We start from the raw sequence: 22,779 nt of genomic DNA on the forward strand, positions 1-22,779 counted from the left end.
TGTGTACTCATATTATCTCTATCCACATCCCCTGAGCTCTCTAATCTCATGTCCTCGATCATGCCACCACCCACGCCTAACAGCCATACCTCCACTCATTCCACCACCCTTGACCTCACCCACCTACACACAATTGCCCCCTCTAGAAAAAACACCATCCATTCCCTCCCACCCTCATCCTACCCTTCAGAGATCCCCGTCTCCCCATAACCCTGACCCCCCTCAACATTGAACGCAATCTCTCTTTATTGACGAATTATCTCTCTCGACTGAGAGAAGATTTTTTATCCCTCAACTTTGGAACCCAACTCCCACGTGTAAATTCCCCCACCCCAACCATGAAATCCCTGCCAACTATTATCGCCACCATTGGAATACTTCCCCCCTCCACAACCATATGCCTAGGCCTCGCCGCACCTCGAACCACCTCTCCCCATCCCACCTCTCCGACCTATGCAATTCCAACCATCCTAGTACTTTAGTCCACAACCTTCCTCCTTTCCACTCCAACATCCCCGTCATTCTAGGGACCAACAGAATTCCCTCCATTCCCGCCTCCCCCAGGCCCCCTTTGCAACTCACCACCATCCACTCCTGCCCTCCCCCCAAAATAACCCCAAACCACTGGCCTGCATGCGTATTAACTGTCAATCTGCCATACGACACACCACTGAAATGACTGAACCTATCCTTAGTGAATCCATTGACATCGCGTTCCTCACGGAAACTTGGCTCAACGACCACTCAATGAGCAGGCTTGATCTACTCCCCCCCGGATACTCTATACTAAGAAAAGACAGACCTGACAGACTAGGGGTCAGCCTGGCCATAATCTTCAAAAATGAACTTCAGCTTTCCCTTGTTAACAATTCTGGCTACTCCACTTTTGAATACCTTGAAGCTGAACTCAAAGTTCATGGTGCCCACTCTATTCGGTTGCATACTATCTACCACCCTCCTGGTAATCCACACCCCTTTATGGATGAACTTTCAGACTTGATAACTCAATCGTCAGTATCCAAATCAAAATATCTCTTCCTTGGAGACCTCAACCTACACTTGAATGACACCAATGATCCCACTACCACCCTCTTCTCCAACCTTCTTGAGACCCATGACCTCAAACAACTATGTCAGTCCTCCACCCACACCAAAGGAGCCATCCTGGACGCCGTCATTACCAAGAATGACTTGGCCTTCCTGAGCAACATCATCCCCACTGACTGGTCCAACCACCACCTCATACTGTTCAACATAGCTATCACGGCCCCTCCCCTCCCCTCTAAACAAACTAAACATATGAAATGCACCAGAAATCAAAAACGTATCCCACCTGATGAATTGGAGTCCAAACTCTGAGCTCAACTGTGCCTCACTCCTCACTCACACAAAGCAAATGAGCTCACTGATCAGTTTAATAAAACTGTCACGGATGTCCTAGACCAATTGGACCCTACTAAACTTAAAACTCAAAGAAACATCTACCCCAAATCATGGTTTAACCTCAAATTTAACAAAGAAAGATGCTCATTAAGACTAATGGAAAGGACCTGGAGACAGCATCCCTCCTAATCCAACCTGACACTTCTCAGATCTGCTGGATCTACATACAAAAAATTAATTTTTAGCGAAAACGCATCCTTCTTCCGTACACAACTCAATCAGGCTAAAAACAGACCTAGAGAACTGTTCAATATTATCTGTCACCCAACCTCCTCAGCTCCACCCAACCAGACGCCTCAACCGCCAGATATGAAGAAATTACTCACTTCTTCTCTGAAAAAAATCACCAAAATAGATCAATCCTTCCTCTCAAATCCGATCCCAACCTACTCCCCACTCACACCGGGAATTACCTCTAATTCACACTCCACATCCCTGACACCCCTTGGTCCCCCCTCAAATTCACCCTCTTCCCCTCCTCACCTTAACCCCTCCGCACACATCCCTTCTCCTATTCCCTCCCCAAACTACCCCCTCACCTTCCCACCCCTACTTCTCTTGGACCCAACCACCCAAACCTTGACCTAAAAACAATACCTCCTGGCATAATTTCCTCCCTGTCACTGTGAATGAAGTCCACAGCATCATTTCTAAACTAAAACGGTCCTCTCATAACAAAGACCCCCTCCCTTCTAACCATGTCCAAGACATAAAGCACATCATTGTTCCATCCTGGACCATAATCATCAACACCTCCCTTACTACTGGAAGTGTCCCTAGCTCCCTACAACTGGGTTAAATCTCCCCCATTATTAAAAATGCTAAAGCTGATCCTAACTACATAAACAATCTCCGCCCTATCACTAACCTCCCCCTTCTTTCTAAAGCCCTCGAAAAATGTGTCTTGCTCCAATTAGACAAACACATCAAAAAATTCCATCTGCTGCACCCCTTACAATCAGGCTTCAGAAAAGGCTGCGGCATTGAAACTGCCACTCTCAACATTGTTGACAACAACCACCACTCCCTTGATAATGACGCGACATGTCTTCTTATCCTCCTTGATCTCTCCACAGCTTTTGACAATGTTAACCACTCTGCCCTTCTTAATGTGCTCAAAGATAATTTTGGCCTCAATGGTACTACCCACAAATGGTTTGTCTCTTATTATCAACACCGAACACAGCAAATTAAAATACAAAACTGTCTATTCAACCCCACCCCAATCAACCTAGGAGTCCCCCAGGGATCTATTCTCTCGCCCTCTCTCTTCAAAATTTTCATGGAACCCCTCACCCTCATTCTAAAACATGCAGTATCAACTACCACCTTTATGCCAATGACACCCAACTCTATTATAAGATCAAAACCCACGCTGACATCATACACCTTAATAACACCCTCACTAAAATCCAGTCCTGGTTCCATTTTAATCAACTCAGACTCAACCCCCAAAAAACTGAAATCATCCTCTTCTCCCCCAAAAATAACCCTTTCCCCATTCAAACCTGTATCTCTGACCTCAACGCCCTCAACTGCTCTCTCTCCTTGCCCAACTCAGTAAAATCTCTTGGTATCTCCATCGATAACAGTCATAACCTCCATGTCCACATCAAAAATTTGACTAAAGGAGCCCTCTTCACACTCCATCATCTAATAAAAATTCCAACCCTTTCTCCCAACTGAAGATTTTAAATTAATAGTTCAATCCCTGGTCCTCTCACGAATTGATTACGGAAATGCCATCCTCACCGGAATCCCCAAGGTCCACCTAGCTCCACTCAAATCTGTACTCAACCTTGCAGTCAGGCTCATCACTGACTGCAAACGGTTCAACCACATTTCTCCAGCCCTCAAAACTCTTAAATGGTTCACCATCGAAGGCAGATCCACCTACAAAAATGCATGCATCACACACAAAGTCCTCCATTACAATGCATTACCTTACCTCACTAATAGTCTCTGCAAAGAGGGCATCACACGACCTCTAAGAAGCACTTACGCTTTCCTCCTTGTCCCACCCCTTCTAAAAAAGAAATCCACTCAATCCCGCTTCATCTCCGGAAATGCTTCTAACGTCTGGAATGCCCTCCCCAAAGACCTACTATGCAACCCCTCCTACATCAGCTTTAATAAAGACCTCAAAATTCACCTCATTAATAAATACTGTGGGTCTCTTCCTGCGCCTTAAACTCGATCTTTCATATCTTATAGGTTTTTAACTCTTTTCTATGACTATCCGTTTACATGATATGATAACCTCTCTGCTTTACCTGCCGTTATTCCATGAAGTTGTAATTGTTGTTTTAACCGTATGTATCTCAGTCATGTTAACCACTCTGATGTTCTTGTAAATCCTTGATGTTGCTATTTGTCTCTTACCGTAACTAGCTCTATCATGTAAAGCGCTCTGATACCTCAGGGTCCAGCCAGCCCTATATAAAACCTTTACAATAAATAAATAAATAAAATCTCGTAAAGAGTTTCGTCCAATCTAGTGGCAGCATTCGTAAGTGTACTGACTCATCAAAACTAGGTACTCAAGCAAACGCATGGGATAAATTAAAACAATTGAAGAAGGAATTTAAAAAACATGTCTGGCAGGGAAAAAAAGCAATTACAGAAGAGTTCTGGGCAAAGCGGTTACATAATTGCAAAAAATCATATACCAGAGCTTTTTGGAAAACAATTAATGGCTGGCTTAAACAAGGTAAACAATGGAACAGTATCATCAAATGTTACAGAACAAGATTGGATAGTTTATCTGTCACAAAACTCTTCATTGATGGAGACCAGCTACAATTAAATAAAATCAATACAGCCATTGAGACTGAGCTAACAAGCAGGATCAAAACATTGCGTGTCATGAGTACGTAACCCCTTCAGATAATACACCTTGTACGGTCTCATGAGTTGAAAACGTGATCAAACCAGGAAGAAATGACAGTGCCCCAGTTCCAAACAGCATTCCACAGGCAATCTTTAAATTGGACCCAAAATATTGGGCTAACCTGATAATGGTATTGTTTAAAGAGGTGGGAAACACAGGTATGATTCCAGATACCTGGAAGGTTATCAATAATAAAGTGTATCTTTAACCCCTTGGCCACGGCGGTAATTCCGCCGCGGCACTGGGGGCAAGGGGGGTCACGCGGCACCGCCATGCTCATGACAGAACCACTCCATCACGAGCCACGGGCGCGCTGTGCTAGTGACGGAGTGGTTACGTCACGGCCCCGTCCGCTCATCAATTCGGCCACGCATGCGCGGAATCGATGCAGCCTGGGCGGAGCGGACACGGCGTGACAGAACCACTCTGTCACTAGCACAGCACGCTCGTGATGGAGTGGTTCCGTCACGAGCATGGAACGGGTTAAGTAAGGTGACAAAACAAAGCCAATTACAGATCAATAGCTCTTATGGACTCAGAAGCAAAATATTATGCATCACTAATATTGGAAGATTTAATAGAGTGGTCAAATACCAATAATTTGATTCCACCCCAACAAACAGGATTTCAGAAAGGGTATGGTACCTCAATTAACATGACAACAGTTGCACTAATTGTGGAAAAAAGTAAATGCCTAAATAAAAAACTGCAACTCTGCTTTATCGATCTGAAAGCAGCTTTTGATCGGGTGGATCGACCACTACTATGGGCTAAACTAAGACGGTGGGGTATTCAAGAAAAAATCTCAAGAGCAATTGAATCGCTATATACAGAAACATGGATTCAAATTAAGGTGGGGGATGGGACGAGAATATCAAGGAAAGTACGAACCGCAATGGGCCTTAAGCGAGGGTGTGTGCTAGCTCCACATGTGTTTAACCTCTTGTCGGCTGATTTATCCACCCACCTGGACCAAGTTAACTCACACGCTCCAAGGTTAGGCCCTTTAATGATATCCCATCTATCATGACGATTATATTGTGCTGCTGAGTCACACAGAAGTTGGACTTCAAAGATAGATTAAAGAAACTGCGACATACAAAAATTTCAACAAATTGGAAAATGATATTGCTAAGACAAAAACCATGCTTATTGGGAATTATCCCCATGCCTCACTAAAGATCAAGCTAGGTAATGCAATTATAGAAAAAGTAAGCACGTAAAAATACTTGAGCTTCATTTTTGATAAAAACTGTAACTTTCATGCACACCAAGAGTATATAGTTAGAAAAAACAATACTCTAATTCCTTCATTCTGTTCACTTGCAAAACAACTAGACGGCCCCGCCTATCAACCATTTCTCTCTGCAAAAAGCAAAATTGCTTCCATCCCTAACTTATGCAAGTACTGTGATGCATGGTAAGGATTCTAAAATGTTGGATAGACTACAAATTAAAACATACAAATGGGTCTTTGGTCTCCCCTGTAATGCTTCCCCTGCTCAAATTCCGTTTGGAATTTGGATTGACTCCACAAAATATAGCAAGAAGATATCATTTTAATAAATCCATGCATAAAATATGAAACAATCAGTCCAGCCCTTTAATCAGCGCTTTATGGTAATCTCTTAATAACAATCAGGGCCGGACTGGCTGTAGCGGGCACCGGCATTTCCCTGGTGGGCCGCTAGAGTGGGGCCGATTTTGTTACAGGTCTGTTTTTGCGAAATTGGCCCATGTAACAAACTCGGCCAAAACCGGCCCTTGCAAATTGTTCAGCCACTCCCATAGGGGCCAGCCGAGCCAGTTTTGGTTCCCATTCCGGCCCGGATAACAATGTGAATTCAAGTTACAATAAATATTTGTTATCATCTTTACAAATATCTAATATGGGTGATTTGTGGGACTTGAATCCGATGCATTCAACTTTTTGCCAAGCCATGAATAAAGCAGCAAAAATGTATTCGCTAGTTGATGATAAAAGCATATTCTTGCGTCAATCCCACACATGGATGACAATTCAAATGTATGTCATATAGCAACCGGCAACATATCTACATCTAACCTATCCGGCTTATCTCAAGAAAAAACTATTGGCCATACGCTTAGGTGAACTGTCATCTTTGGCAGTTATACCACAATGGCGATATAAAGGACCATAAATTTGCAGATTATGTGATGCCCCAAAAGAGGACTTTGTGCATTTGGTCTGCATATGTCCCAGACTATATAATGTACGCCGTACACTTTTAATGCACCTATTGAATGAGAGAGGGATTCGCACATGTAGAACAGCTATCATGAGAAGCCTGGACCCACAGACCCTCAGGTAAACTGCAAACTCTTGAAGTTTTTACAATTTCAAGATAAAGCAGTCAAACAGAATTACAAGCTGCATAAGGAATTGCCCCACATTGTGGCAACAGTTTTGGGGCATTATCTTTGCGTGTAACGACAGTGATACGCACACTTGTAAAAACATTACTTCATTTTCATTGTGCGATACAACAGTGACACGCACACTTGTAAAAACAATTTTGGGGGCATTTTCATTGCGTGTTACTACAGTGACACGCACACTGTAGAATGTGCATTATGTATAAACAGTGACAGATCTTTGAGTATTTTTTTTGCAAAAAGGTTCATATATAATTTTGTATTGTTTTACTGAAATGTGATAGAACTTACATAAATTCACTCGTGTGTGTGTATGCTTTGTTTAGTATATCTCACTTACTTAAAGAGGAGAGTGAATATTTGAGTTGTGCATTTTAATATTATTTTCACATGTAAACTGTGAATTTTATTAACATTTCCAACATGCAAAATGTAGCGGCTCCTCCATTTTTTCTGTCTTCTCCTGGGGATTCTCCCATCAGATGGCAAAAATGGAGGAAGGTTTTTGAAAGATATGCAAGGGTTTGCAGATCTTCATTAAGTGCGGAAAGGAAGACTGCACTTTTGTTACATTGTTTAGGCTCAGGAGGCCAGGAAGTTTTAGATCATCTTCCTGACCTTGATAACCATAATTTGAATGAATATGAAATCTGTATGGCAAAGCTGGATAAGCACTACCTTCCTAAGGTTAGCACCATATTAGAAAGGTACCATTTTGGTTGGAGGACCCAATTAGAAGAAGAGAGCATTGAGAATAACTTAACTTCGTTGAGAAAATTATCATCTACATGTAAATTTGGAGCATCCATAGATGAAAGGATAAGAGATCAATTTATGATGGGGTGCAATATTGAACGTGTTAGAGAGGAATTGTGGCAGAAAGATGAACCCTCATTAGATGATGTCATTATGATTGCAAAAAGAATAGAACACTCTATAAAATGTGTAGAAGTCATTAAGAAAAATGGTGAAAACAGAGAGAAAAGTTCTGGGCATGTTTTAAAGGATGTGAAAAAAGAAAATACTATTACAAAAGAGGTTAAAAAAGAGGTTCCATTTAATAAAAGTTATTCCAGTGGGAATTCACAAAGCAAATTTGACTTTGCACAGATAAAATGTTTTCGTTGTGGGAAAATGGGTCATTTTGCCAACGAAAGATTATGTCCGGTTTGGAAAGCGACTTGCAATAAGTGTGAAAGAAAGGGGCATTTTTCAGTGGTGTGTAAAGGAAAGAACTCCAAAGGGAAGGTTAATGAAATATTTTATAGTTGTAATGAGACATGTGATAGTTCTGAAGAGGTTGATTGTGGATAGATCCTGGTACAAGTTACAGAGCCATGAAAATAAAAACTGCCCCAGTGATGTAATTTTAGTGGATGGGAAACTTACAAAACTACACTTTGACTCTGGTGCAAAAATCACAATTGTTGCAAAAGATTTTTATCTTAGTGAATTGAGAAGTAAAGTCAAGCTGTTTCGCTCTGATATTCGACAATTTGCATATGGTGGCGAACCGATCAAACTGTTTGGTTATTTCTGGGGCTTAATTGACTATAAGGGTAGATTAACCAGTACAAAGGTTTATGTATCCCAGAAGGGCGATAGTATACTAAGTTGGTTTGCTCAAAAGGATCTAGGGGTTATGTTAGATCCTAATTCATCTCCGCCCATTATATTGAAAGAGCCTTTTACATCCAAACTCAAAACCATCTCTGCTGTTGATCAGGACTCGAGTAAAAATTTTGAGGACTTATTAAAAAAATAAATCCCGAATGTTTTTTCTGAAAAATTGGGTTGTTTGAAAAACTATATCCATCACATTTGTTTGAAAGATAATGCCAAGCCAGTCTGTTGTAAGGTTCGCAATATTCCTGTAGCTGTTAGGGAACAGGTTAAAGGTGAATTAGAACGTCTTGTCAAAGATGGTATTATTGAAGAGGTTGAGGCGACCCAATGGCTTGCTCTGATTGCAGCCGCCAAGAAATCAGATGGGTCCCTCCGCCTGTGTGTGGATCTTAGAGAGTTGAATAAGAACGTGGTGGTTGATCGCTACCCCTTGCCTAAAATTGCTGACATGTTGATGTCATTGGAAGGGGCTAGGATTTTTAGTACGATCGATTTAAAATCTGCGCATCACCAGATTAGGTTAGATGATGAGTCTAAAGATTTGGCGGCCTTCATCACTCCGTTTGGCACTTTTCGTTTTGTAAGACTCCCTTTTGATTTGGTTTCAGCCGCTTCAGTTTTTCAAAGGGCTTTAGAGAAGGTGTTGAAAGGGCTCAACGGGGTCAAGATTTATTAAGATGATATTTTAATCTTTGGAGGTGATGATGAGGTACATGATGTACGTCTCTTTGATGTTTTGCATAAGTTGAGTGATTTTGGATTGACAGTTAAGACTGAGAAATGCAAGTTTAAAAGACACTCAATAGATTATTTGGGTCACACAGTCTCAAAAAGGAGGGATTTTACCAAAAGGAAGTTTGATCGCGGCCATACTAACGATGAGTTCTCCAACCAACAAAGAAGAATTGATGAGTTTTTTGGGTATGGCCAAATATTATAGTAAATTTATTGATGGTTTTGCTTCTTTGTGTGTTAATATGAGAGCTCTATTGAGGTAAGGAACAGAATTTGTCTGGGATAACAAAAGTGAAAATGAATTTTGTGTTCTTAAAGAAAGATTGAATTGTGCACCGAAGTTGAGTAGTTTTTACCCAGGAAGGAAATCTATTTTGATAACAGACGCTAGCCTGAAAGGTTTAGGAGCTGTACTTGTACAGAATATATGTGGTAAAGAGGAGGTTATTTTATTTTTATCTAGGAGTTTAAGAGGTGCTGTGTTGAGATATTCAGTTGTAGAAAGGGAAGCCCTTGCTGTGTATTGGTCCATAAGAAAACTAAAGAGTCTGCTGTGGTTAAGCACATTTGAAATAAGAACTGATCACGTCACTGTGTGAAAAAAAAAGAAAAGGAATTGAAGCAGTCTCAGGTAGGATCACTAGGTGGGTTGTAGGTTTGCAGGATTACGATTTTGAGGTAAAGTATTTGCCAGGTGTTGAAAACAAAGTTGCAGATGCCTTGTCACGTCTAGTCCCAAAAGATGAGTTGTTTCAAGATGAGGACGTTGAGGATGATGAAGAGTTGGTATGTGTTATAGAAGAGAATGTGATTGACAAGGATAAATGGACAAAGGCACTACATGATGATTCTGATTTATTGGACGTTTTGAGACTTGTTAATACAGGATGGAAAGTTAAACCCAGGAATAATGACAATTTAGAGAAATTTTGGCATGTTAAGGATCAACTTTCAGAGCATGACGGTTTACTTGTTAGAGGCACAAGATTGGTTCCACCAAGATCTATTAGAGATGAGCTAATTTCTCTGGCACACATGGGTCATCTAGGGATTTCTAAAACTAAAGAAACATTGAGGATGCATTACTGGTGGCAAACATGGATTTGCAGGTTGAACGGAGGATAAGAGACTGCATGGATTGTGCTTTAAGTGAAAGAGTGGCAAAACCCAAGGTACAACCAATGATTATACAAGATCGTCCGGATGGACCTTGGAAAGAAGTAGGTTTAGACATTCTTGGGCCAATATTCTCATCTGGAACTGTATGGTATGTGTTTGTGTTAGTTGATTTTTTTTCAAGATGGCCAGAGATTGCCATCCCTCGAAGCATGTGGTAACGTTTACGGAGAAATTATTTGCTAGAGAAGGAGTTCCTAATACACTTCTCACGGATAATGGAGTTCAATTGGTTTCCAAGGAAATGGAGGCATTTTTGGCTAGTCATGGTATAAAACATAAAAGATCTTCATTATACCATCCAGAAACCATTGGAATGGTTGAAAGGTTCAACCGGGTTCTCAAAGAGACTATAAGGTTTGGATTGGCGTACTGAAATCTTCAAAAAGGTTAAGGTATACAGACTTTCTTCACATGCCATCACTAAGCGCACAGCCTTTGAACTTTTCAGATGTAGGTGTGCCAATACAACCGTGGCACCACCTTGGGTCAATGAAATGCAACCTAATTTGTTTTCTGACAATGAGAGTTGCAATTGGAGACTAGCTGAATCAGGTAGAATTGAATCTAGGAAAAGACTTTGGGCCAGATGTAGGTAGGCTTTTACCGGTCGGTAACGGCCGAATTCGGCCGTTACCGACCGGTAAAAGGCATTTGAGATGTAGGGGGCAGAATCGGTAAATTTACCGTTCTGTAAATTTACCGATAGGTAATTTTACAGAATCTGTAAATATACCGGTCGGTAAATTTACTGACCGGTATATTTACAGAATCTGTAAAATCGATATGTAGGTGGGACTCTTATGAGTCCCACAAGGCCTTAGAAATCGGTATTTTACCATCAAATTCAATTTGATGGTGAAATACCGATTCAGGTGTGCATGCAAATGTGCGCATGCACACCTGTGCCATATGACAGGCAGACCTGCCCTTAGGGCAGGTATGCCTGCCATATGGCCCCCGAACCTTTTTTGGGGGTGCTAGAGGGTGTCAAAGTGACACCCCCTGCACCCTTGCCAAAAATCTGTATTTACCGATCGGTAAATACCGACCTGTAATACCCCATTCATTCCTATGGGCTTCATAGCCCATAGGAATGAATGGAGCATTACAGGTCGGTATTTACCGATCGGTAAATACCGACTTTTACCGATTCGGTAAATAAACATCTGGATTTCCCTACATCTCCCCCCTTCATATTTACCGACTTTTAAATACCGAATCGGTAAAATTCGGTATTTAAGGGTCGGTAAATATGCTTTACCTACATCTAGCCCTTTATGACTTAAAAAAATGTCAAGAAAACCTCTGTGAAAGTGGGGGATTGGGTACTCATTAAGAATCCATGTAAAAACAACAAAAGGTTGTCTTCAACATTTCTGAAACCTATTCAAGTAATTAAGATTTTCAATAATGCTATCAAAACTGCAGACCATCGCATTTGGAATTTGAATAGGGTGGTGGTTGTTAGGAAAGATTTTGTTTCTACTTCACCTCAGAATACTCAAAAACATGGTGCTGTTGTTCCATAAAATGTTCAGAATGGTAATTTTGTTCCACAAAATCTTCGGAAATCTTCAAGAGTCTCTCATGCACCTACTTACTTAAAAGACTTTGTAAAATAGACTTTGTGAGATGGTTACTGCAAATTTTTATCTCCTTTTGTTCATCTTTAATTTGTGGCATCTTGGTTCCTGTTGCTAGGAGTCATGGAATGTCATGTAGTCATGCCAAGAATGTTATGTTTAGAGTTGAGGCAGTTTAACCTTGTTTGCTGAACTGAAGACATCTCCCTTATGGATGGGATTCTTTCTCCTCAATAAATCTACTTCAAAACTTGTTCTGCTTTCATCATTCTTACAATATCTAAACTATTATATGGACGTTTAAGCATTATTAGGTCCAAGGTAAGTTTATTACAAGTCAAAAGAAGCTTGCTTCAGTGTTTCTAGGCTTTTATACATGACTATAGGTGGGTTCTACAAAAGCCAAATTTCATTAACGGGTTTCTTTTCTCAATAAATTCTATAGTATTAAGGCGGCTTAATCTCTTCCATGTAATAAAATTCACACTTTCCCACCAGCAAAGGGGAGTGTGCTTGCTAGGTTGAATAAAGATCCTTTGTTGTATAAAGATATTAGGTGGTATCATAAAATGCGACAAGGATGTTTGATTTGTGTTAGCATGTGAGTTCAGTTTGTCCCATAAAGCGAAACGGTTGCGCTGATTTTACTCGATCTGAGCGCAGCCTTTGATACTGTATTGCACAGTATCCTCCTCGAATCCCTGGCTTCTATCGGCATTAGCGGCAAAGCCTTGGACTGGTTTGAGTCCTTTTTGTCTGATCGCACTTTTCAAATCTTTTCTAAGTCTTCCTCTTCTAAAAGCTATCCCTCCCCGCACGGTGTGCCCCAGGGATCTATTCTTAGTCCCCTCCTTTTTAATTTGTATGTCACACCCTTGGCTTATGTTGCACAACGTTCTGGATTAAATCTTTTTACTTATGCTGATGATTCACAAATTGTTTTTTCACTATCCCAAACAGATTCCACTGCTCCTTCCCCTCTGCAAGAAGGTCTTAGCGAAACATCCGGTTGGATGAATCGCAACCTGCTTAAATTAAATGGTGGAAAGGTTTTGGTCCTTGGAAATAAACCGGACCTCTGGAACCTAAGACATTGGCCTACTGTTATGGGTCGCATACCAGCTCCGTCGGAACAAGTGCGAAATCTGGGTGTAATTATAGATAGGGGATTATCTATGAAAGATCAGGCTAATAAAGTTTGGATACTTCCCGACAACACCCAGTGATCCGTTGTGAATGCCTTGGTAACCTCGAGGTTAGACTACGGCAACGTGCTCTACCTGGGGTCTGCCAAGGCTGTCACACGGTGCCTTCAACTAGTACAAAACGCGGCAGCTCGGCTTCTCTGTGGTTGTCAGAAACGTGACCACATTACAGAACGCCTGAGGGAGCTGCACTGGCTCCGTGTTGAAAATCGGATAAAGTTTAAAGCTTTGAGCTTTATGCACAAGATTAAAATTGGAGTAGCTCCCCTTTACCTTCAGGCCCTAGTCAGTCCTTACATCCCTGCTTGTTCACTTCGTTCCTCATCTCACCATCTTTTTAATGTACCTAGGTTTAGACTCACCAGAATGGGTGGAGGCTCCTTTGCGAGCTTAGGACCCAGACTATGGAACACGCTCCCTTTGGACATTCGGATGGAAAACTGCCACATGCGATTTCGCAGAGAGGAGAAAACTTGGCTTTTCGACCTATAACATTCTTGCCTGATGTCCTGTTGTATCTGTCTCTCAGCGCCGGGAAACCCTTATGGGCTGTCGCGCTTAACAAATCCAATAAATAAATAAATAAATAAAGCGTTATTTGAATAGATCTAGAGCTACAGTTGCGCCACAAGTTTTTCATTTTTTGTGTACCTCTTGTGAATATCAATACATCTAACCATGCATAGATGGAGACCCCGCTTATGTCCTTCCAACAGTTGAGGAAAGTTTTATGAGCTAATGTAGACATAACTTCCGGCAGGAGGGTAGCTGATTTGTTTACATGAGGTTGCAGATGTCACATCAAGGGCCCTAAAACCTTATAAGGGAATCTTGTAGGAGGTGGGGTTTTAAGAATGTCATTGTGTAAGTAAATACTTTAGCCCTAAAGCCAGATAAGAATGGGCATTCAAAAAATGTGTAGACTAGGTCTTTAGTAGATATTTTGCAATTTCAGCATCTATGGTCCTCCTTTACACCTAATTAGGGTAGTCTGCCGGATGCTCAATAGGACTTGCGGTGGATGAAATATTTAATTTTTGCTATATGTGATGCAGTTTCTTTGTGAATTAAAGATGCTAGATTTTTTTCCCAGTTGAGTGACTGTGTCATTTGTCTCTGCATATGGGTAGTACTTTTTTAAAAGATGAATGAATTGAGATGCACAGTGTGCGATGTTGAGACGTGTACGAACGTGGATCCTAACAGTAAGATGAATACATTCATGTAAGCTGATCAGTTGTGTTAAAATGAGTCTTAGCTATCAAAGTTCATCTCTCCAACTGGTCTAGCGTAATAGCTTCAGAAAGAGATAGATAGCATTCTTAGCTCAGAAAAGGTAATCAGAGAAAAACAAACCTCAGTTACCATGATGAAATAGGAACCCCCTTGAACCCATCCACAAGCCCCCTTTTGCCCCACACCCATTTTTCCTGCATGAAGGATAGAAGCTAGACAACTTCACAACTCCGCTGCCCCAAAGAATATTCCTAACACGATGAGATGACCAACATGTGTCACTATCCCAACAGAAGTAGGTAAATATCTCCATACATGTAGGTAAACCTATCTCACATAACCACTTGTATAAGCCATTATAAATTCTAACGTCTGATATCAGCTCATTCACGAAAAGACGAGCGTGTGGGTATATATCAAGAATGTTATAGCTTCTCCACTGTAGTGAAAAATCAAATGACAGTGCAGATCATATGAGCAATGTGAAAGTGAAATTATGATGTTGCTAGAGAGCTAGGGAACAAACAAGTTCATCTTACTATTATTTTGAACATGCCATTAGTAGGACATGCAGAAATTGTTTTTGGTAATGCCAGATTGGGTTGAAAGAGACAATAATGGAGATGCAATGAGGCTCGATTAGGCTTTGAGGTCTGGAACTGCCATTTGAAATAAACGGTAATAGACTATGTAAAAGTCTCTATGTATTGCGCACCTGTCCATAACCTGATGATAACATTGTTAGAAGAATAGATAAGTAAGTTGGTTAGTAACAAATCAGTACAGGTTGCAATGTTATATGTTAAGTTATTTGTATTTGCACAGATACTCCGAAGAGTGTCCCGGCGCGTACCTTGAGATAAAGAGGAATGTTTTCAAGTTTTTTTTTAAAAAGAATGGGGTCCTGAATGCTAGGAGAGCAAGAGGCAGCGAGTTCCATACTAGAGCAGCTTTCAAGGCAAGGGACTTGCCACCTATCGTTTGCAGACGGAAACAGGGGAAGCGAGCCAGGATTTGTGAGGTAGAGCGCAGTTGTCTCGAAGGAGTATAGAAAGAATAGCGCTTTCGTAAGTAGATTTGACCTGAGGCATGAAGGGCGCGGTGTGCTATGACTAAAGATTTGAATATAACTCGTTCTGCTACGGGTTGTCTCACACTGCTTCTAATGGGGATGTTGAGGAGAAGCTTGTCTGCCACATTTTGAACTACTTGTAGTTTATTAAGCAGTTAGACCGGGATGTCAACATACAGGGCATTGGGATAAACTATTCGAGATTAAATAAGGGCTCGGGTGACCGTTTTTTTAGCGGTCCTTGGGAGAAGTGGAAGAAATTTCCTGAGGGTTTTAAGTAGCGCAAAACAGTTCCTGGCTAGTTTCTTGATCTGGGTCGAGAATGTAAGGTTCTCCTCAACCCAAACCCCAAGATTCTTAGCGCGTTGCCCCGTTGAGGCTGCCATAACGAAATCAGATGGCCAGAGTGTTTCTCTACACTGAGGGGGAAACTTTCCATAAAGGAGGATTTCTGATTTCTCCTCATTACAGTTATGTTGTGCGGAGGCCTGCCAATGAAAAACTGTGGTCAAGCAATCAAACGGAACTAGTCAAAAAACATATACATTAACTAAAAACTGAGGGGGAAACTTTCCATAAAGGAGGATTTCTTATTTCTCTTCATTACAGTTAAGTTGTGCGGAGGCCAGACAATGAAAAACTGTGGTCAAGCAATCAAATGGAACTAGTCAAAAACATATACATTAACTAAAAACATGCAAATAAACATCTGATGCGTCAAACATACAGGGCCATTTGGAAGCAGACCCCTATATTTTTGAGGTCATGGTGTATGGTCAGCAGAAGTGCTTATCTCTAGGTCCAGTAAGGTGTTAAGAAAGGCTGGCAAATCATTATATTCCTGAAACATTTTCGTTGACCCTTTGAAGTTAATCCTGAGTTTTGCAGGGCCTGCAAATGAGAATTGAATATATATTTAGAGATCATAACTTTGGTATTAATGCCAGAAAGCCCTTTCTTTTGGCTACAGTTTCTTTAGAGTAATCCCTAGTAGTGCTGATTTTCTTTCTGGCTGGCATCTTGGGTGAGTATGTTGGAAAGTTATGCTTTCAATAATACGGTTTTGAGCAAAGACTTTAAGCAACAAGACTATTCCACTTTATTAGACAAGCGCAATTTTTTATTCAAATGGTGGACATTATTCCTTTTAAGGGTTGTTTACTCATATCAAGTTTTGGAATGTTGTTGAGACTCTCACTGCATGGCTAGTTTATGTTTGCTCTCTTCTCTTGTGGAGAGAAGTGTGGCTCAATGGTGGAGAAGGGTGGCTCAATGGTTAGAGGGGCAGACCCTGATGCAGAGGTCTGGCCCAGGACCAGGGTTCAGTTCCCACCTCTGCGGGTCTTGGGTTCAATTTCCTCAGACCTGATAATTCTCGCCTCGTGCCTTTTCTAATCATGGGTCCCACTCTGCAACTCTGGGCAATAGCTTGCTTAATCTCCACAACGGCCCCAACAACGCTGGGATGCCTGGCTTCACCTTGGGGGTGCCCAGGAGTGGACATTTCACAGGGAAAAAGGCAGGAAGGGTTCCACAGTGGTATGCGTACAGCGCCAAGAAACCACATGGGGTATAAGTGCCCTTTACAAGTACAAATTCATTCATTCATTCATTCATTGCCATAGGCCCAATCCAGGCCTGACTCTATATTCTGGCCTTCTGACAAAATGGGCTTGAATCCTTCCTTTACTTTCATTAATCTGGTTTGGGAGTTAAAAGCCTCAACGAAGTGACATCAAGGGCCAGGATAACATTTGATTGTCTCTGGTTTGTGGTGCTGTTCAATTAAGTGGCCATCTTTTCCTTTGACTGAGCCACGCCTCAAACACTCTGCACTCTTGATGTGAAGAGTGTGCACAGATATTATATCCATAGCAGAATTTTTAATGCTGCCATCTGGAGATAAATTCTTACTTTTTGTTTACATGTCTTTCTAGCAATGGACTTCAGAGCAATGCCCAAATTGGCATGGCATCTTTGTGCAACTCATTTAGATAATGTTATCCTACTCTTAGATGGAGTCGCTTGTTGTCATTGCTAACTGCTGTATTTATGTGGCTCAAGCTTGCTGTCCTGTGTAGAATTTATGAGTTTCAGTGTAGAACCCATGATTGAGGTGCAAAAGTTACTTGTACCCCTAGTTCTTTGTCAAAGTAATCTTGAATGCAGTCATAAATAGCTGTCCTCCTCATATGCCATTGACAATGTGTAATCCTAATTCAAGTGAGATTGAGGATCTCTAAAAATAAAAAGGACCTGAGTGGCCAATTGCCAGCACAAAGCATGGTGGAACAGAGATAATGCTTCCTCAACTAGAGTCGCCTCTGAACGTTGCTGCATCCATTTATGTTAAGTTTTTCTTTAAACCTGACTTCCTTTTGCAGACTAAACTGCCCTGGTTCTGGTCTGCGTCTATTTACATTTGGGCTGCTTATAAAAAAATCAAAACACAATGCCTTGGTCATGACTTGTAGATAGACAAGTATTAAAAAAACTAAATTCTATAGAGATTTTACCTCTCATTAGACGTTCTTCAGGATCCCGTGCCCGGCCGGGAACATTCTGTTGTGCCCTGTGACACAAGTAGACACTGGTATCCAAGTAGGGTTTATAAGTACCTTTATTCAGTAGCTGGTCCTAGTATATCCAGATGGTATGCAAGTACATCAGATAGGTAGTCCAGGTGAAATAGATGTAGGTTAGCCTGTAGTCAACCCTTAGTTCCATATAACAGTAAACCCCACCAGGAGCAGCCTGCCTGCTGCTCAGCCCATCTCTAAGTGTCATTCCTCACTCACACAAACACCCAACATTCAGTGCTTCACTGAATTCCCAACATTCTACAGTAAACATACACACTGGCTGAGCAGCAGGAAGATTGATAAACTACAAGATATAAGTAACTATGCAGGGCATAACACATCCCCCTCCATTTAAAATGAAAAACAAAAATGGCAAATACAGATAAAGATTAAGAGAGAAACTATACACAAGAAAAATTACAAATGCAATAAACAGTTAAAAACCCAGGGATGTGCAATAATGTAAACATCACGAGAGGGTCAGAGCCATTTAAAACAGAAAGAATGGATAGCTTACAACCAATAAATTGAGTACAAAAACATCCTCTCCCAATAAATATAATGAGAAAACTTTCTTGTGAATTGCAAAGGGCAAAAACACACCCCGCAACTTTGATCCCCACTGCAAGGGAACAAATGAATAAATAAGATTCCTTACATAAGGATACTAACATACGTTGTGAAGATGGAGCTAAAAACCCATCTTTCTCCCCTCATATGAGGAACAAACACTTCGGATAGCGACCCATAAAGTCCACCCTCCTGTAAGGGTCTAAGGGCCTCATTTATGAAGGCCTTGCGCCACCGGTGCGTCACTTTTTCCCATGTTAAAAGTGACGCACCGGCGGCGCAAGGCCTTCATAAATAAGGCCCTAAGACTTTAACCAAGTATGTGGGACCATAAACCATGTAAACACACCCTGTGTAGGGTGAACACATGAACCAAAACCAACCCAGGGTAAGGGTTAAATGTAATGTTAATCGGAGAAGACCCAATAAACATACCCCATGTAAGGGTTACCAAATAGAAGAACTTTAAATGGGAAACATACCCATGGACTGTGTGGTGTGCGCTCTAGTCTATGCGCGCATACGCGATGACGCGGCGCGCACTAGACTAGAGCGGAGAGGCGGCGCATGCGCAGGAGGCATGAGAGAATAGGCGCGAAGGAGAATAACGGCAGTTGGCGACCGGAGCTTGGGACAGTTAGACGCTCGGCGCCCTTAGCTCTAAGTATTCATAATTTGATGTGAAATAATAAACCAGTGTTACTCACCTTCTGCTCAAGTGTGCTCTGTGGGAGAACTAACATTACAGTGGCGACGAGGCTGGGACCCGGACACCACCCGGTGCAGGGACGACAGCAAACACCCCCACAGCCACCCTCACCAGTCAGTAAGGCTAATCACTGGCAAAGAAGAGCAAAGGGCGTGGCAGCAGCGCACCAACACGGCACCAAGCTGAACACCAACTACACAAGCCAGGTTAGTGTGGCCCAAGACTCCAGGAGCCCCCAAGCAGCAACCTGGCAACCAAGGGAGACTCCCCCAAGCCAGAGGAAAGGGGGGAGAGTGCACAGACGGCGCACAGTGCGAGGGATAACGCCCCAGGGAGCCCAAGGGGCCAAGTTGACACGTCAGAGAGCGCAGGAGTGTCTGGTGAACCCACCCAAAGCAGGGCCCAGGAAGGCGAACCTAGAGGCGAAGAAAGAATGGCGAATCAGGCGTCAGCCCTGATGGCACCAGTCCCGTTCCTACCTAGACCAGGTGAACCCCAACTAAAATGGGAAGACTGGAAGGATTATTTCCTAAATTACATTGAGGCTCTGGGAGATGAGAGTGAAGGTGAATACACGCCGGAAAGAAAAAAGAGACTGTTGCTCCACAACTTAGGCCCGGAAGGGGTGAGGGTGTTTAAGAACCTGGTGCCCAAGGAGAGGGGTGCAGCGGAGACGGATGTTTTTGCGAATGCCCTGGATGACCTGGACAGCCATTACCGCCCAGCGGTCTGCGTCTCGATAGACCGCTATAACTTCCAACAGCGGAAACAGGAGGCGGGAGAGTCCATTGATGATTATGTGGCAGCCCTTCGCCGACTAGCAATCACATGTAGGTATGGGAACCTGCAGGATGAGTACATTAAGGACCAAATTGTAATGCACACCACCAGCAGATCGGTGCAAGACAAGCTATGGGCAATGAACGAGACAACCCTGAAAGAGGTGGTGGCGATGGTCAAAAAGGCCGAAATGTCGAAGAGAGGCGCAGACGTGGCAAAAAGGGAAAGTGGCCCAAGACAGATGGTCAACAAGATCGATGAGGCACCACAATCCAGTAAACCCAAAAGCAATTACGGGGACCCGAGGAAGGATATAAGAGGGTCTGGGAAACAGATGGCTCGCTCTGGCCTGGGATCGAAATTCGCATGCTACAGATGTGGCAGTGCAGCACACGCGGCCCAGGACAGGCGTTGTCCCGCGTTCCGCGCCAGGTGCTCGTTCTGTGGGTTGACAGGTCATTTCGAAAAAGTCTGCCGGAAAAAAGGGACGAAGTCCACCGTCAAGTGTATCGATGCAGCCACGGCCAACGTAAGTGAGGAAGATGACGTGGATGATGATGATCTGGTCCTGTGCATAGAGGATCAAGTTTTGGACGTGTCCGGCAAGCGAAGAGACAAGCCCCGCACCGACATGCTCATTGGGGGCGTCAAAGTACATGTGGCTGTGGATTCAGGATCCCCCTGGACCATAGTACAAAGGTCGATATGGGAAGAGGACTTCGCGCCTGCCATAGGCCCTAACCTAATGCCGCCGGACATCAGACCCATCTCGTATACCGAGAACACCATCCCACTGGTTGGGTGCAGGGACCTGGAGTTCGAATTCAGAGGACGGTCAGCCACATGCACCCTGTATGTAGCAGAAAAAGGCCCGTCGGTACTGGGATGGAGAGATGCAGGTGATCTCGGTATTATACTCAATCCTGGGGGGAAAGAACAGATTTTGCTAACAGACGAATGGCCCCTCTCGAAGGAGGAGGACTGGAAGGCAGCATACCCCAAGGTCTTTGAGGGCACGGTTGGAAAACTGGACAAATTCGTGCACAAGATGGTCCTCAAGGAGGGAGCAGTACCAGTGGTGCATAAGGTACGGAACATACCGATGTCCACGAGTGAGGCGGTGCGCCAAGAACTACTGAAGCTAGAAGAGCAAGACATCATTGAACCAGTGGACAGTGCGGAATGGCTATCGCCCTTGGTAGTGGTCAAGAAGCCAAATGGCAAGGTCAGACTCTGCGTGGACCTAAGGGAGCTCAACAAAAGCCTCATAGTGGAGAGATTCCCGCTCCCCAGAATAGATGAGATGCTGGCTAGGACAAAAGGGATCACCCACTTCTCCACCATAGACCTGACGTCGGCGTATTACCAGATAGAACTGCATCCGTCGAGTAGGAAGTACACAGCCTTCATAACGCCCTTTGGATGCTACCAATTCAGGAGAATGCCGTTCGGCCTAGCATCCGCTGCGGCCGTGTTCCAGAAACTTATGCACAGGTTGTTTAAGGACATCTCGGGAGTGCAATACTTCCAAGATGACATCCTAGTGATGGGCTCCGACAAAAGCGAGCACGATAAGAAACTACATCGAGTGCTGGGAGTGCTGCAAAGCAGGGGATTGACGGCGGAATGGAGCAAGTGTAGAATAGGGTCCCGCACTGTGACCTACCTGGGGCACGAGATAGGGACGCATGGCATATCACCGAAGGAGCAAAATGTGAAAGCAATAAAGGACGCCAAGGCCCCAACTACCAAAGAGGAAGTGCGGTCATTCCTCGGAATGGCCGAGTATTACAGCCGGTTTGTCAGACATTGTGCCACTAGAACGCACAGGATGAGACAACTAATCAGAAACAATGCAAAATTCGAATGGGACGCGGAGGCCCAGTCCGAATTCGAGTCCATTAAAGACTGTATCAGCCACGCCATCCCGCTGCAAGGGTATGACCCCACCGGCAAAACTGTGGTGACAACTGACGCAAGCGACAAGGGCTTGGGAGCTGTCTTGGCGCAAGAAAGGGAAGATGGTGCCAAGGAAACGATCTGTTTTGCATCCAGGGCGCTGTCCCCGACGGAACAAAGGTACAGCGTAATTGAAAAAGAGATGCTGGCGGTCACGTGGGCGCTGAGCAAGTTTCGTCAGTTCATATGGGGCACGAGATTCAGACTTCAAACGGATCACAAGCCACTGATCAAAGTGTTGACGTCATCGGGTCATGATACCGCCACCCCGAGAATAGCGAAGATGACCTTGAAGTTGCTAGACTATACATATGATGTAGAATACCTTCCAGGAACGCAGAACAAGGTAGCTGATTACCTCAGCCGGGCAGCAGCAATGGAGGAGGCGCCGGGTGAGACCCCGGACGCTGAAGAGATGGTGGCCAGCATGGAGGATCACGAAACGTCAATCAGTGCACAGGAATGGCAGGCAGCTTACGAGCTCGATGAGGAAAAGATGGAAGTAAGGAAACACCTTACCGTGGGCTGGCCGGACAAGAAGAAGCTCAAGGAGGGTGTGCGACGATTCTATGAAATAAGGGAAGAATTGTCCCTGAGTGACTCGGGAATATTCTTGTACAGAGGAGAGAAAGTGGTACCCCCAGTGACACTGATACCAAGACTGCTGAATTTGCTCCATGAGGGGCATTTGGGCATCGTAAAAACCAAGGCGCTGGTCAAACAGATGTATTGGTGGCCTGGAATGGATAATCACATTGAGAGGCAAGTGAGGGAGTGCGAACAGTGCCAAGGGGCAGATAAGGTGCTTCGCCC

The sequence above is a fragment of the Lissotriton helveticus genome, chromosome 5_1, assembly GCF_964261635.1.
Source record: "Lissotriton helveticus chromosome 5_1, aLisHel1.1, whole genome shotgun sequence".
Lineage (NCBI taxonomy): Eukaryota > Metazoa > Chordata > Amphibia > Caudata > Salamandridae > Lissotriton > Lissotriton helveticus.